Source organism: Tachyglossus aculeatus, chromosome 19 (genome assembly GCF_015852505.1).
Source record: "Tachyglossus aculeatus isolate mTacAcu1 chromosome 19, mTacAcu1.pri, whole genome shotgun sequence".
NCBI classification, from domain to species: Eukaryota; Metazoa; Chordata; class Mammalia; order Monotremata; family Tachyglossidae; genus Tachyglossus; species Tachyglossus aculeatus.
Window position 1 is genome coordinate 4043142 of NC_052084.1, and position 18237 is coordinate 4061378.

The 18237-nt window shown below is 42.7% G+C and overlaps 1 protein-coding gene and 1 non-coding gene across 2 annotated transcripts in view; one reads left to right on the plus strand and one right to left on the minus strand.

Moving 5' to 3' along the window:
- Nucleotides 1-18237, minus strand: part of AKT3 (AKT serine/threonine kinase 3) — a 156803-nt gene that overhangs the window by 111010 nt on the left and 27556 nt on the right. The gene's annotated exons all lie outside the window — the stretch shown is intronic.
- Nucleotides 4818-4957, plus strand: LOC119941053. The gene has a single exon (XR_005455091.1). It is a non-coding gene; the product is annotated as a small nucleolar RNA SNORA7 (small nucleolar RNA).

Sequence of the window (18237 nt, forward strand, 5' to 3'; positions counted from 1 at the left end):
TAAACCCAATTTTAACACTCTTCGATTTTCTAAGCAATTAGCTCGCTTTACCCAGGACTTGAACTTAATTCTCTGAGAATATGAGGTTTATTCCTACCTGTCGTAAATATTCCAGCAGCCCCTAGTGGATGTTTGCTTACTCACAGTTTGCTAAAAAATCCGATGATTTAAGCCGTCCAGGCGGTTAGAATGAAGAAAAGTCTGGTAGCTTTGAGGGATTTTCCCTGTGGGGAAGGTCTTTTCTGAAAAATGTTTTTACAGAACTTATTTTTTTTAAGAAAAAAAGCTAATTTGGTCTGGGCTAAGCTCATCAACACCCAAAATTCTGGTTTTGAATGCCATAAAATCCAGGGCGCCCTGCCTGGTTTTAATTCTACCCCACTAGATACCCACCTACCTACAAGAATTATAAAGACGTCTGGTAAATTCTTGAGGGATAAACTGTTTTGAAACACTGGCTTCTTTGAACCGAGAACACAGAAAAAGAAACTGAACTTCTCAGTGGTCCAGGATCTCTCTCTCTATTTTTGGTAAAATGTTGAAGCACCTCTCTTGGCAGGTTCTTTCTTGTCTAGTCAACACATATTGATTTTTTTTTCCTTTGCTGCACACGTAAATATATGCTCTATTGCACTTTTCACATCTTCTTCTATGAAGTCAAAATCACCCTGAGAATAATGACTTAACTTGAACACCCTCCAGTGGCTCTGAAGCAAAGCGAAAAATATTTTTCATCTCAAAGGTTCAAAGCTTCCATTTCACACAATGATTTTGAATATGTGAAAAATTTAGAGGCATACAATAGATTACATTCATGTTAAATTAGGGGAATGAAATTCCTGTCCAAAAGAACAAGAGAAAGAAACAACACCCACTAAAATCACCTCTTAAAAGATCAAAATTCAGACAACTATTATGTATTACTTTGACATCTGATTACAATAACGATTATTATAAGGAAAAAATCAACATCATGGTTGTAATCACATACAAAAATATTTCTACTCTGCAATTTATAAAGCACTTAAGTTAATGAAATGAGAGAAATTATATATCATTTATTTCTTATGACTTTTTTTAATCCTCTCCCCACCCCAGAAAAGAGTGTCTCCAAAGACAATGTCAGATATTATCCAGCACACCTTAAATTTTACCACTGACCATTTGACATATATGAGATATATATAACAACTTAGGTCCATTGTTAGGTCTGTACTGAGCTAAAACCGGAGAAAGTCGACGTTTTAAAGATTGTGATCTATTGCAATTGACTGATTGACTCATATTTCAAATTTGAAGACAAATAGCTAAATTCCAAATATTACGGAAAACCAAATTAGTTTAAAAATATATAGTCAGAACCAATATTGAGAGACAAGAAACTAAAAGTCTATATTTAACGAGTTGCTCAGTCATTAGAAAGGTGCCCCGTAACGACCATATGTTCCTCAAATATGTTATCACACCTACAATTTCATCATATGTCTCCCAAGAAATTAATTAGCTCGAACTTTTTCAACTTTGACAAAAACGTCTGCATCATTCGGAAGATTAGCTGCTGCAAACATTTCAAAATCCAAAGCTTTCTGTGCCTTTTATTTAACCTTTTAATTATTACCAGTCATTTAGGAACCTTTAGAACCGCATTCATTGAGCAGATGTCTAATTCTGATCCCTACAGAAGTTACATACAGCGGTTCCTCCCAACTGCCTGTATAGCACTAGTTTCACCCATGGAAATTTTACTTTTTCACACCCCGAATTTGCCGGTTCCGAGAGGACACAAAGACGAATGGATTTTGTAAATGGAAAATAGGAAAAATCATTTTCTTAGAGCAAAGAATGGTAGTACTGTAGTCTGACTCACCACGCATATCAGTTCAGGAGGGCCCACTTGGACATGAGGGTGAACTTGAGACAAAGTACTGAGAAGGTAGTGCAGAATAATACTAATATTACTACTACTACTACTACTACTAATAATAATAATAATGGTATTTGTTCAGTGATTACTATAAGCCAAGCACTGTACACAACAAAATCAGATTCAACACAGTTCCTGCCCCACGTAGGGGCTTCCAGTTTAAGCGGGAGGGAACTTCAGAGTAAGGGAGCAAAATGGGTTCTCAGAGCAGAAGCCCTACCCTGGCTGGCCCTGTAATTGAACAGGGGAAAGAAAATCCCCTTCCCTGGATCCGAAGCCCAGTGGATGGCAAAAACAGCCCTGGACTGAGCCAGAACCAGCGGGAATCCAAGGAAAGATGGGAAACACCATCATTATTATCAGCAGCAGGTAGCAGTATCAAATCAGTAGCATTTATTGAGCACTTACTGTGTGCAGGGCATTGTGCTAAGGGCTTGGGAGAGTTGTGGGCAAGGAACGTGTCTACCAACTCTGCTGTGCTCTCCCAAGCGTTTAGTACAGTGCTCTGCACACAGTAAGTGCTCAAATACAATTAACTGATCTTCTTTGTATGGTACTTGTTAAGCTCTTGCCCTGTGCCAGGCACCACATTAAGTTCTGGGGTAGATACAAGCTTATCAGGTTGGATATAGCCTCTGTCCCACATGGGGCTCCCACTCTGAATCCCCATTTTACAGATGAGGTAACTGAGGCATGGAAAAATGACTTGTTCAAGGTCACACAGCAGACAAATGGCAGAGCCAGGATAAGATTCCAGGTCCTTCTGATTCCCAGGCCTGTGCTCTACCCACTAGACCACACTGTTTCTCAGGGTGATTAACTGATTTAAGTCTTAGGTTCAGAGTCTGTCACTCACCCACCAACCTCCTCTACGATCCTTAAGTTTCCTCACCAATGGTGGTCTCCACCAGCGAGGGCTCTAAATAATAGAATGGAGACAATTGTGGTCCAATAACTACATTCTCGGCCTCAGAGCAGCTCTGGAGAAGATGTCACTGCCTCATTTATTAGCTCAGAAATTTTGTAGGAGGTAAAAAGTCTGAATCCCACACTTGGAACTGGGGGACTAAAAAGTTTTCAGCCTATAAAGGGCCCGATGACAGGATGTTAGATTGAAAACAGGAGATTCCAGCACCTTGAGACACAAATATAAGAGCCAACAACAAAGATTCTAGAAAAGCAGTATTTCAACACTGAATAAATCCTCTACTCCCTTAAGCAGGTTTTCGTGAACCCACCAATCTAAGTAAAGCAATGGAATGGGACTCCTTGGAAGGCAAATTTATGAAAAGAGCAGCGGTTTCAATGCTAAATAACAAGGCGAGAGCAGCATCTTTTAAGACAATATGGGTTACATGGAGGTGAAGAATATTAAAATTCTAGGAACCTTTTTCTTCCTTCAGAGATCCGCTACATGGTCTGGGGAAGACAATTTACACTGAAATGATAGGCTTTTGATGCCAAAAGATTAAACATCCTCAATATTGTTTGTTGCTATGTGTGAATCACTATAATAATAAAATCGGCATCCTCAAATATTGAATTTGCAAAAGAGATGCTGGAGGTAATGAAAATGCCATTGATTTGGAAAGGAGGAGTGATGGGTTGGCGCCTGAGAAATGAACCTTCCAGCGGGGCCTCACTTTCACAAGATTTGGGGAAACTGCCTGCCAGCCTGGCCAGAGCAGAGCCTTGCTGGAACGGAGGCTGGTTCCGGGGGAATTCATCATCATCATCATCATCAATCGTATTTATTGAGCGCTTACTGTGTGCAGAGCACTGTACTAAGCGCTTGGGAAGTACAAGTTGGCAACATATAGAGTCAGTCCCTACCCAACAGTGGGCTCACAGTCTAAAAGGGGGAGACCCCAGCCCCGATTCCCAGTCCAGGAAGATGAGGGGGATCCCTGGGATGGGGACTGATCCAAAACTCGGCAGGGGGAAGGGAAAGGAACAGCAGCGCAACATAGTGGAGGGGCCTGGGAATCAGAAGGCCTGGGTTCCAATCCCGGTTCCACCACTCATCTGCTGCGTGATCTTGAACAAGTCACTTCGCTTCTCTGGGCTTCAGTTACCTCAGCAGGAAAATAGGGGTTGAGACTGTGAGCCCCTTGTGGGACATGGAGTGTGCCCAAACCTGATTAGTCTGTATCCACCCCACTGCTTAATATAGTGTCTGGCACATAGTAAGCACATAAGGCTCTGCACAAAGAGGAGAATGTGTAAGAAACCCGTGGATGGGTCTAGAGGTGAGGTGAGAATTCCAATCTAAATATGTGACCAGGTGAATAAAGACCAGGCTTCTACCAGCCTGTACTACTCCCTATCTTTCTGTGTTTTCTTTCTTCTGCTATCTTCCTTTGACATTCATACCCAGACAAAATTTCCCCTTCCCTTCTCTTTTGTATTTTGAAAAGGAAGAGAGGAGAGTGCAGGGCTTGTTTGAGGCTGCCTGCAATTTTCCACCCGTTAGCACTCTCCCACACTTAATAATAATAATGATGATGGTATTTGTTAAGCGCTTACTATGTGCAAAGCACTGTTCTAAGCGCTGGGGGGATACAAGGAGATCAGGTTGTCCCACATGGGGTTCACAATCTTAATCCCACATTTTACAGATGAGGGAACTGAGGCACAGAGAAGTGACTTGCCCAAAGTCACACAGCTGACAACTGGCAGAGCCGGGATTTGAACCCCTGACCTCTGACTCCAAAGCCCGTGCTCTTTCCACTGAGCTATGCTGCTTCTCTTCCTCATTTCTTCCTCATCTGCCCCACTTAACCAATCGATGGTATTTACTGATCCCCAACTGTGTGCAGAGCATTGTATGAGGAACTCGGGAGAGAGGACACAATACAGAGTTGGCAGGTTTTCAGGAACCCACCCAACCTAACCCCTCTCAAGATCACACCTGGAGAGTTTCCAATACTCTTCCAGTCTTGGCTATGGGAGGGAAAGTCAAGCAGAGGCCTACACCCATTCCATTCCTAGCTCAGGCAGTGGCTAGTGAGTGGATGGCAATCTGCTACAAGTCGAAACTCACCCGTGCTGGGCAGCGGCAGCAGGGGAGAGAGTCAAAGGCGGAGACTCAAGTTTAACGTGCGGAAGAAGGCAATGGGAAACCACTTCCATATATTTGCCAAGGAAACTCCATAGATCCACTACCGGAACGAATGCAGGCTGAGTTGGGGCATTCTGGGAGAGACACATCCATGGAGTCGCGATGGGTCGGAGACGAACTGACAGCATTAAGACAAGACCCAACCTAAGCAAAGCAATGGAACTGGACTCCTTGGAAGGCAAATTTATAGAAAAGGGCACAGAGTAGCCTTCCCTTAAAGAGTTTACAGTCTCGCTGTTCACTGCACCACCCTACGTTTTTCCTTTGTACTCAGGGTTGCATTTGAAGGTAGGGAATAAATAGAATACCTAAACTTTTGTCCTGAGGTACTTTGGTAAAACCAAGATTTGCTTCATCTGCAAAAAGTTGTTAAGGCTTCTCTGCTTCTGTTCTCTTCCCCACAATTACTGAATATCAGCTTAATTAAAGAATGGAAATTTGAGCGGCAGCTTCCACGCTATCACTGCCAATTTCTGCTGAATGCAAATACCTGGCTACTCTCAATGGTTCTGCCACATGATGTGGGCAGGGAATGTGTCTACCAACTCTGTTATATTGTACTCTCCCAAGCATTTAGTGTTCCGCATATTTTAAGTGCTCAATAAATAAAATTTATTGATTGATCATCAGCCTGCTACAGGTAGGTCCCTCATGGGAATCTGCTAATCCCATAACACACTGCAACCCATCATGTGCTCGGATAATCAGAATCTTCTTGCTAGAAACATACTTCACTAGAATTCATCTCTTTAGAATTAGCCCCGTATAATATAAAAAATCTTAAACTGCAGCTGCAGCCGGAATTTAAGTTAGACATTTGGGGATTTTAGGAAAAGGGTGGATGTTCTTTTTTATGGGATGGTTTGCATGTAATTCAGCCCGAGAGATGGATTAGATGATCTCTTGTGGTCCTTTCCTGCTTTAAATTAGCAAGTGCGAATGTGCATTAAGAGGCTGTGAAAAACAGTATCTCTCAGAAATCTAACACACTCCAAAATATATATATTCGCCTGTTTGAAAAACTATTCCATTTAAAAGAACAAAAAACAGGTCTTCACAAAGAGTAACTGGTTTTTAAAATAACAAAAGTCATTCAGTAGGGCCTAGTGGTAAGAGCACGGGCCTGGGAGTAAGAAGACCTGGGTTCTAATCCTGACTCTGCCTCTTCTCTGCTATGTGACTTTGGGCAAGTCACTGAACTTTTCTGTGCCTCAGATTCCTCGTTGTAAAATGCGGATTAAGACTTTGAGCCATATTTGGGACACAAGGACTGTGCCCATCCTAATCAGCTTGTATCTACCCCAGCACTGAGTACAGTGTTTGACACATAGTGAGTGCTTAACAAATACCATTAAAAAAAGCACTTCCCCACTGGATGATAAACTGTGCCTATTAGCTCCCTTGTATGCTCCCAAGAGCTTAGTTCAATGCTCTGGATATGAGGCACTCAAATGATTGACCGCAAGAGTTTCCTACTGGAATGACAGTTTGGAAAACGAGTAGCGAAGCCAAGTCTTCTGGACTATAAACGTTCAGAAACTCTTTTTTGCTTGGAAAAAAGCCGAGATTTGTGCAAATCATGCCTTTATGAGAACGATTTATAAAATCACAACTTGAAGCATTTACAATTTAGCTGACTGTAGTGGGGAATCCTGGACAGTCATTATGGGAATGTCTGGTCCAGATCCCCACAAACCCCATGACCTCAGAAGGGCTCTATTTTGGAGAGCAAGGCTCTAGCCTCAGAGCAAGTGGGGAATCCAGGATGGTCGGTACACATTGAAATGCACATGAATAAAGGGAGATGGGGGGATGTGTCTGAGTGGTAGATGGGTGGGCACAGTGTGAAGGTGAGTGGATGTTTTATGTATAAGAGATACACGCTACGTAAAATTACATTCCAGAGCATCAGACTTTGTAATGAATATTCTGTCTTAAAGTAATAAGTAAATGGAGATGTCCTCAAGTAATGAATCATAAAATTAAGGGCTCGGAAATAAATGTTTACATAAAAATATGTATCATAGACTTTGCCAAGATTGAACAACTAATTACAATCTGCTGAGGAAAAAAACACACACACACACAATTCAAATGATCCCATAAACAATTTTTCCATTATCAATCGACAGAACTTTGTAAACAGTACTATGAGCTTGGAAGAGTATAAAAGAATTAATAGGCTTGTCCTCAAGGCGGTTACTATGTAGCAGGATAGACATTAAAATAAATCAGGAGGAAGAAGGAAAGTGGCATATGTGCTTGAGTGAGTGCTTAAATAAAGTGATTATCTTGTATCTAACTCAGTGCTTAATAAAGTGCTTGGCATATGTTAAGTGCTTAACAAATTGTTATGTGGTGGTGCCTAGTCGATAGAACACGGGCCTGGCAGTCAGAGGGACCTGGGTTCTAATCCTGCCTCCGCCACTTGTCTTCAGGGTGACCTTGGGCAAGTCATTTCACTTCTTTATGCCACAGCTACCACGTCTGTAAAATGGAGATTTCGACTGTGAGCCCCAGGTGGCACTGGGACAGTGTCCAACCTGATAAGTTTGTGTCTACCCCAGTGCTTAGTACAATGCCTGGGACATAGTAGGTGCTTAACAAATACTATTAAAAAAAAACAAAACAAACACCACTATTACTATTAATAGGGTATGTACAGATGGGCTGTGCATGCCTTTATATTTAAGTGGTGCACAGAAATGCTGAACAGGCGATTGTGGGGGTTATAAATAGGGGAGATTTAGGCATGAATCTGGAAGGGTCTCTTGTAAGTGGTGACATTTTAGAAAGGCTTTGAGGTGTAGGGACAGATGTGGCCTGTCGAATCTGAAGACAGAAGGAATCCCAGGTAGGGGAAAGGGCAACAAAACTGTCACTATGGGTAGGGAAATTGTTAGCTTATGGTTCTATTATACTCTCCCAAGCGCTTAGTACAGTGCTCTGTACACAGTGAGCGCTCAATAAATACCACTGAATTAATAAATAAATACCACTCAATAAATACCATCAGCAGTAACAGAGATAAGGACAAGGCTAGGGAGTATGTAAGCTTGAGAGAAGTAAGAACACTACATGCTTACGCTAACACCACAGCATTTCAAAGACAATAGCCCTCTGGGCATTGTTTTTAGATCCAGGAATATGCTTGTTTGGAATGAATCCCTTGAAAAGGAACTGTTTTAATTGACTCCCTCTGTAGTTCCAGTTTCTAGATGTCTGAAATTGCATTCGCCCTGACACACGCCTGAGTTGGTCCCACTTAAAACACTGCGTGGTATTAAGTTGTTGAGGGGAGGAAAGAGAAAATCGATAGTGTGACTGAGACATGTGTTGTTTTAGAAGTAAAGGCTGTCAACGGGATCGATGTCAAAAGAGACTAGTATAGATTGCTAAATATATTAGTAGTGAGTGGCGATGCCTACTTAACCTCTGATGGAGACATGAAGAACCGCTGAAAGTGCTTTTCAGTTGGTCAAGTGGATTTGCGGTATATTGTACTCTCCCAAGCGCTTAGCACAGTGCAGTAGTGGAGTCGGGCCTAGAACCCAGGTCCTCCTGACGCCCAGGCCCGGGCTCTATCCACTATTCAATCATACTTATTGAACGCTTACTGTGGGCAGAGTACTGTTCACTTCACAGTAACAGTTCACAGGCACACTCCCTGCCAACAATGAGCTTCCCATTTAGAGGGTTCTAGATAATAATCTAGGTCTAGATACAGTCTAGATAATAACCTGCCTCTATTCTGTTAGTTCTAGGTGTCCTTTTCCAGACCTGAAGTGAAAGTTAACCTTTTGAAGTGTTTGGATACGTACACCAAAAAAAATCTAATTCAAAGTCTTGTTATTGATACATATTTACATTGCTATTTGATTGTGTACCTTTGATTTTTATTCAGTGTTTAATAAACACACTAAGTCAGTTTCTTGCATGATGTATGCCCCTTTATTTAACCTCTTGTTCAGAACAGGGTGAACACTATATTCCTAATTATGGTTGTTCAGATAATTAAGGCATTTAATGGTGCTTGCTATGTGCCAAGCACCATTCTAAGCATTGGGGTAGATACAAGTTAATCACATTGGACACTGTCCCTTTCCCACATGGGGCTCATATTCTTAATCCCCATTTTACAGACAAGGTACCTGAGGCCACAGAAGTTAAGTGAACTACCCAAGATCACACAGCAGACATGTGGCGGAGCCAGAATTAGAACCCAGGTCCTGATGACCTGGGCCACTGTGATTTTTTTTTTATATTTTCCACTATAGCTGTGCAAGGCAGATAGCCATTCACAAAATACCTATTTCCACATTGCTGATATTATACACGTTGTATACTTATCTATATTGAAATGAGTGAAACCTACACTAAGAAGTACACCTGTCCCCTCAATATTTCCATCTCCATTCCAGTTTCTCCGTTTCATTTCCTTAACATTAAATTTACTAAAAGTAAACTAAGGACACTGCATGCGCATCTTTAAAAAAGCCAACAGAGCAGACAAAAGAAAATGGAAAAGACCACTGAGTTAGGAGGCAACCCAAGTGTTGTCATTACAAATAGAAAGAGACCCAATCAATGGCATTTATTGAGCATTTACTGTGTGCAAAGCACTCTACTAAGTATTTGACTTTCAATAAAATTGACAAATCACTGAACGGATACACGAGGCAGGACTTAGAAAACTCAAGAGAACAATCCGAATTATTAGCATATGATCTGTGAAAGGAGTCACATGGGTTTCAAAACAAATTTATTCAACCATATTTATTGAGCGTTTACTGGGTGCAAAGCACTGTACTGAACACCTTGGAGGTGTCAGACCAATTGTAAAAGACTAACAAGAAAAGCCTGCATATCCCTTCTCTCCTTTCCACAAGACTCTCCCCAACCTACTGAATGCTCTCATTTAGAACAAGTAAAGTTCATTGATCTTGTTTAATTGTTGCCAGTAGGTGCACTTCACTTTAATGGAACAAGAGAATAATTCTATTACAAAACAAAGAAAATGGGCAGGGCATACATCCGAGTCTTAAAAAGCACTTGAGACATTTGAAATGCTCAAAGGGGGCATACCTGGAAATACATTAAGGCAACAAAAAAAAAATTTTTTGCCAAACATTCGAACAATGAGAATACATGAAAGACAAACATTTACTTTTTAGATCAGAAAGTATGCTACTTATGAGGCTAAAACCTGAAATCATTATTATTCAACTGACCTATGAGGTCATGGGAATCAAGCTAATATCTAATAGTGAATAAGATATAATGATAATGATATTTATTAAGTGCTTACTATGTGCCAGGCACTGTACTAAGCGCTGGGGTGGATTCTAGACTGTGAGCCCGCTGTTGGGTACGGACCGTCTCTATATGTTGCCAACTTGTACTTCCGAAGCACTTAGTACAGTGCTCTGCACACAGTAAGCGCTCAATAAATATGATTGAATGAATGAATAAATACAAGCAAATCGGGTTGGACATAGCCCCTGTCCTGCATTGGTCTCAGTCTTAATCCCCATTTTACAGATGAGGTAACTGAGGCACAGAGAAGTGAAGTGACTTGCCCAAGGCCACACAGCAGACAACTAGCAGAGGTGGGATTAGAACCCACGACCTTCTTACTCCCAGGCCTGTGCTCTATCCTCTATGCCATGCTGCTGAAGGTAAACGTTCTAAATATACTTTTAACAACAATAAAAGGCAAAAATCCAGAGGATTAGGTCCTGTGTGTCTGCATTTCACCTCCGAACACCAAATCCTGAAATCTGAGCTCTTTCAGAGTCCTCATCTGCAGTCCTCTGGGGGCACAGATACTAATTCGGGGCTCTCCCGAGCCACCCCACCTACCCAGTGACAGCTCCTCCCCCAAACTGTGCCCATCGCCTGTGGAGGCAATTCAAAGTGCTGAACCTTGTCAAGTAAAAATCTAAATACTTTCATTAGCTACTTTTGATTTGCATCCAGTTTTTCAGAGTTCGTGGGAACACAAAGGAAGGCAGTTGTCTCACAATCTAAACAGGATTTAGGTTCATCAGCAGTTGGATGGACGCTGAAAGCCAACTACAAACAACTGGCTCCATTTTAATATATTCTGCATCTCTGTATAGCAGATGTCCTCAGAATACTTTATTTATCTTTGTTCAAAGTGTGCTAAAACTATTTCAGACAGTATTTCAGACAATCTGCAAACATTACACCTGACAGGTTGTGAATAAAATGTTGATTTCTAAACATCCAAGTCTTCCGATTTTTTAATAAAATCCCAAAATGAAAATGTTCTAGGTCACATTTTTCCAAATTTACACTGCTCTGGCTTTTGTGAATGACGCACATTGAACTGCCTTGAAATGCATTTAACAATTTAATCTTTATCAACTCTGAGTACGTGTTCTACAGTGCGGCCCAGTGGATAGAGCACGGACCTGAGAATCAAAAGGATCTGTGTTCTAATCCCGGCTCTGCCATGTGCCTACTGTGTGACCTTCGGCAAGTCACTTAACGTCTCTTTGCCTCAGTTACCTCATTGGTAAAATGGGGATCAAGACTGTGAGCCCCGTTTGGGACAGGGACACTCTCCAACCCGATCTGCCTGCATCCACCCCAGTGCTTAGAACAGTGCTTGGCACATAGTAAGCACTTAATAAATGCCACAATTATTATTACTATTATTACAAGAGTCAGTGAACTGCTTAAAGGCATAACGCACTGAATCCTGACGTGTACTGTTTTAGATAACAGGATAAGCCAGTTTCCCCCAGTTCTCTAGTTTTTAACTCGATTAAGTTCATGAACTTCTTGTTCACCTGGTCAAAATCAATACTGTTTTAAAATGTTATTTACTGAGTGCTTACTATGCGCCAGGCACTGTACTAAGCACTGGGGTAGATACAGCTTATCAGTTTGGAAACGGTCCATGTCTCACATCATCATCATCAATCGTATTTATTGAGCACTTACTGTGTGCAGAGCACTGTACTAAGCGCTTGGGAAGTACAAATTGGCAACATATAGAGACAGTCCCTGCCCAACAGTGGGCTCACAGTCTAAAAGGGGGAGATAGAGAACAAAACCAAACATACTAACAAAATAAAATAAATAGAATAGATATGTACAAGTAAAATAAATGGGGCTCACAGTCCCACATTTTTACAGATGAGGGAACTGAGGTCCAGCGAAGTGAAGTGACTTGCCCAAGGTCACGCAGCAGACAAGAAGAGAAGTCGGACTTAGAACCCAGGCCCTCTGACTCCCAGGACTGTGCTACAGCCACTAAACTATGCTGCTTCTCTGAACATTATGGGGTCAGTTGGAATAGCCCTGTGATTGACTGTGTATTTGTATAGCTGAATGTGTTTGAATGGTAGCTAATGTCCAATTAAGAGCACCCTTAATCAATCAATCGTATTTATTGAGCGCTTACTATGTGCAGAGCACGGTACTAAGCGCTTGGGAAGTACACATTGGCAACACATAGAGACAGTCCCTACCCAACAGTGGGCTCACAGTCTAAAAGGGGGAGACAGAGAACAGAACCAAACATACCAACAAAATAAATAGGATAGAAATGTACAAGTAAAATAAATAAATAAATAAATAGAGTAATAAATATGTACAACCATATATACATATATACAGGTGCTGTGGGGAAGGGAAGGAGGTAAGCACCCTTAAGCGGTGCAGGCCAGAATTACGGGAAATTCTAGCTGCCTCCCTTCTTCTGCCCACTGCTTGTCTAAGAGACGAAGGTTTCAGAGCTACCATCGTAATAATTATGGCATTTGTCAAGTACTTACTATGTGCCAAGCACTGTACTAAGTGACGGGTCAGATACCACATCATAAGGTTAGACACAATCCCTGTCCCACATGGGACTCATGACCCAAGGAAATTCACCATAAAATCAGATCCATGATAAAACATGGATTCCAGAGCCGAAGAGTTTAACTGCCCGAGAAAAATTCAGGAGGTGCCTGGACTTTTTCCGCTTCTGAAGCGGGGTGGAGATGCCGTCCCATTAAGGATGCCCTGCCGCCTCCATCTTCAGAAGGAAAAAATGGACAACAAACCAGTTAGTCGCAGCTGATCAAGAAAATCACTGGAGGAAGATCCCTGCTGTGGAAGAGAAAGGCGATCAATCAGTCAGTTAATCAATCATATCTACTGAACACTGAATATGTGCAGAGCACTGTACTAAGTGCTTGGGAGAATACAACATAGCAGAGTTGGGAAACGCGTTCCCTGATGAACGCTGGCAGGTGAGGGTGGCAGTCCACGATCCCTGAACCCTAAAGTTTCCAAGTGAGATTGAGGGATGATAGAAGGGAGAATCCTAATGAAATCACATGCTTTTGTAAGCAAGTCAGGCATTCCCACATTCTTCCCACCACAGTGACATCTCCCTCGCGCACCATTTCACATCGCTAGCTCATTCATTTCCCTTCCGATTCAAAGGGAGAGAGTAAGCGTGGATACCTTCTGGGAATTAAGGATTTGCTCTGATTAACGTATTGCCATTAAAGAGGAGCAGTTAGAGATGATTTCTCTAAAACCCGGGATGAGAGGGGGGAAAACATACAGCACAGAAGTGACACTAAAGGAACGGCTTAAGAAGTGAGAAGGGAGGCCCAGTTTTTGCTCCACAACTACTCTCTAAACCTTTGGCTGGGGCTAATGTGTGATACCTAATTGTACCCCAAAGTCTGCCAAAGGCAAGCTAGCCCTCTTGGTTTATTTTCTACATTTTTATCAGGCAGGTAATATTGGATACCCAGAGGTAACAGCACTCAGCTCCGCGGTGATGAAGAAAATCTTTCGAGGTACGTGTATGGCTCACCTCGCCCTCACCATTGTCCCCTTGCTCATGTCCTTCTTTCTGCCCGGCACCCTCATAACTGTGGTATTTGTTAAATGCTTACTATGTGCAGGGCACTGTGCTAAGCGCTGAGGTAGATACAAGATAAGGTTATTTTAATGTCCATCTCCCCACCCAGACTGAAAGTTCCTGGTTATCCTGGAGTCTCCCATGTGCTTAGTACAGTGTTCAGCACACAGTAAGTGCTCAATAAATATTATTGATTGATCAGAGCTCCTCCAGGAGCCACCTCTGATTGTCTCATCTCCTCACCCTGCGACTCATCTCCCTAACTGCCACTTCCATTTCTCTACAATAATAATGGTATCTGTTAAGTGCTTGCGAAGTGCCAAGTATTGTTCTAAGCGCTGGGGTAGACACAAGCTAATCAGGTTGGACAGAGTCCCTGTCCCACAAGGGGCTCACAGTCCAAATACCAATTTTACAGATGAGATAAACTTAAAAGAGGGGAATTTGGACTCAATGTGAAGCCACCTTTACTGAAATAGACTGAAAACCTCCTCACTCCCCCAATCCCGGGGGGGGGGGGGGGGGGGAGAGAGAGAGAGAGAGAGAGAGACAGAGAGAGACAGAGAGAGACAGAGAGAGAGAAAGAGAGAGAGATCATCACCCCTTCCACCCCTAACAAAAGAACTCAGTGGGCTTGGCTCTGCCCAGGACCACCTCCACTTAATGTGGTGTAAAAAAAACCGTTATGACTCAACTCCTCTACATTCTGGGAAACATAGTTTCTCCTTTCCTTCTCAGCAATTCCCTTGCCTGAGAATTTACCATAATAAAGCAGTCTTTGAGGATGCATCAAAAGCCCAGTCATCAAATTAGCAGCTCCTGGTGTGACTCAAGATTTTCGATAACTGCACATAGCTTGTTGAAGTGGAGAAGGTTTGTAGAAGACTGGAAGCGTGTTCTAGTTTACTTTTTCCTTCTCAGGGTCCTCAAATGCGGCACAAGTCGAACAAGACAACTTAATACGTGTCCATTCATATTGTCATGGAGTACCTAGAATTTCCATAAATTTCCCAGGACAGACAAATCTGTAAAGACTGTACGCGCCTAGTGATCAATCAATCAATCGTATTTATTGAGCACTTACTGTGTGCAGAGCACTGTACTAAACGCTTGGGAAGTACAAGTTGGCAACATATAGTCAAGGATCATGCCTACCAATTTTACACTACCGTACTCTCCCACAAACTTAGAACAGTGCTGTGCGTAGTAAATTCCACTAACTGAGTGATAACTGCCAAATCCCAAGTCTACTGCTATGAAATATCTGGGTAAATTTTCCAAATACGATAGAGAAGGGACATCTTTGGTGTTATTCTTTCTGTCATGCTGCAGAGTTGACGCACCCTGTGCCCCCCGCAAGTTTCTACAGACATTTAGAGAAGCAGCGTGGCTCTGTGTAAAGAGCGTGGGCTTGGGAGTCAGAGGTCATGGGTTTGAATCCCGGCTCAGCCACTTGTCAGCTGTGTGACCTTGGGCAAGCCACTTAACTTCTCTGTGCCTCAGTTACCTCATCTGTAAAACGGGGATGAAGACTGTGAGCCCCAGGTGGGACAACCTGATCACCTTGTATCCTCCCCAGTGCTTAGAACAGTGCTTTGCACATAGTAAGCGCTTAACAAAACCAACATTATTATTATTATTACTATTATTATTTTGCATTTCGGGGAGCACCAAGCTTTTTGATCTTGGGTCCTAGAGAAACGTGGCCTAGGTCTTGTCAGCAATGGAGAACAATGCCAGGATACTTTCAGCTCTCTCCAGCCTTCTTGAAGCTAATGTTAATAGTGGCATCTTCGAAATCCTGCAGCAACTTTCTCGGCGTTCCATATGTTGAGCAAAAGCCTATGTATGTTTAATGAGCCCAGTAGCTCCCTGCATATTTTCTCAGCAGCTGTTCCATCACAGGCAGGGGTTTTACCACTCTTACATGCTCTAACTATGGCAGTGATTTCCTCAAAGATGCTTGCCTGATTATAAACCAAGGGTCAGAACTCTGCCATCGTGCCAGATATTGGCACAGCATACCATTCTCTAGCTAGATCACGATCACCACCGCCTGCCTACCATTTCGGCATTCCACACTATCATTTCCGAGCTCCATACCATCACGTCCCTTTACTAATAACTGATAAGGATGAGGGCGTTTGCTAAGTGCTTACTATGAGCCAAGCACCGTTCTAAGCACTGGGATAGATATAAGCTAATCAGGTTGGAAACGGTCGCTGTCGCACATGGGGCTCACAGTCTTCATCCCCATTTTACAGATGAGGCAACTGAGGTCCAGAGAAATGAACTGACTTGCTCAAGGTCTCACAGCGGACAAGCGGCAGAGCCCGGGTCCTTCTAAATCCCAAGTCCATGCTCTATCAATCAATCAACGGCATTTAACGAGAAATTACTATATGCAGAGCACTGTACTAAGCGCTTGGGAGAGTACAAGCCAACAGAATCAGCAGACACGTTCCCTGCCCATAATGAGTGTCCCAGGCCACGTCTGTCTCCCGCATTAACAGTGTGATCAGCTTATGGGGAGGGGGTGTGTCCCGTACTGTCTCAAGAGCTTAGTACAGTGCATCGCATTGAGTGGGGGAGAAAAAAAAAAAATCAATAAATACCTCTACTACTACTGTCACCTCCACCTAGCATCTGAGTAACCATGGAGATATCCAGATGGTAGCACAGAAGGCAATCCTAGTCGAGGCCCAGTTTGGTCCACCGCCTCAACCCCGGCAGGGACCAAGCCGGCTTCCATCCTAGCCTCTAGCCACTCTTTGGGTCGGTCTGGCAATGCTGACAAACGCTGGTCTACTATAAACTTTAAGTTATGCTACTTTCCAATTGAGTAAAGGCCCAACTGCAGTACAGTGTCATCCAAACAAATAAAGGGTCGGTTGGTCCCGGAGGAATCGGTCATGCCATTTCATTCCATTCGAAAAATCCAGATTTTCTGGGGTTTACAACTGGATGGTTTGAAACCTCATTAGACTAAACTTAGTATAGCCTAGAGACACAATTTCCCACCAGTTCATAACACTGGATTTCCAATTAAACTGCCAAGCAATCAAAGCAGCAGAAAGAGAAATCGTGTTTGGCACACAGGTATTTAGATAGACACGTTTATATATTTTCAAGGTCCATTATTTACCAGCAACTCAATTCTCTGCGACAAAGTAGACGATCACAAGATTGTTAATTGTAAATCACCGATCAAAAAAAACCGCATTTTAGCTACCAGTGACAAAGCCCTCTCTCCAATCCAACTTTTCCCTAGTCAATCGTATTTATTGAGGGCTTACTGTGTGCAAAGCACTGTACTAAGCGCTTTCCCTAGCATAAACAAATTTAGTTTGGGGACCTTGTCCTATCATTTCACGTGTCTACACTCTGGTGGACACGTGAACATTCAGTAATCGAAAGTCAGCAGCTAGAGGAAAAAGCAGCATCACCCTGGCCAAAATCCACAGACTACCTCTTCAGTCCCTGACAAATTGAAATTTGGTGTTCTAAGCATTCAGTTAAATTACGTGTCAATTTACCAATTAGTGTAATAAATGTAAAGATATTTAGATATGAAGTAAAATCTCAGTCTCTACTGCTGAATGGTGGTGGAAGGCAGAAAGAGGAACCTAGTTAGAATCAGTGGCAAGTTAGAAATGAAGGCATTTAAAATATAGTTTTATTTCTGTTCAACATCAGGCATGCTAGTGGTGATGGAGCTAGACATGCCATTACATTTAGCCTCCCATTGGTTAGTCTCCATAACTCTGTCCAGAGGACAGCTGGACACAGAATATGCTATTTAATCTCTCCCTTCCTAAATCCCTACTACTTCTACCCATCTCCTCCTAGGCTTACGAGTTAACTGAGCTTTTTGGTTTGTTTTTTCTTTAAATGCTATTTATTAGGTGCTTACTATGTGCCAGGCACTGAACTAAGAGCTGGGGTAGATAGAACGTAATCAGGTTGGACGCAGTCCCTGTCCCACATAGGGCTCACACCCTCCATTTCCATTTTATAGATGAGGCAAATGAGGCACAGGGAAGTTAAGTGTTTGGCCCAAGGTCGCACAGCAGACAAGTGACAGAGTTTCAGAAGCAGCATGGCGTAGTGGACGGAGCACGGGTTGTAATCCCGCCTCCCCCACTTGTCTGCTGCGTGACCTTGGGTAAGTCACTTCACTTCTCTGGGTCTCAGTAACCTCATCTGTAAAATGAGGATTGAGACTGTGAGTCCCACGAGGGACAGGGACTGTGCCCAAAACCACCCGCTTGCATCTACCCCAGCGTTTGGTACGGT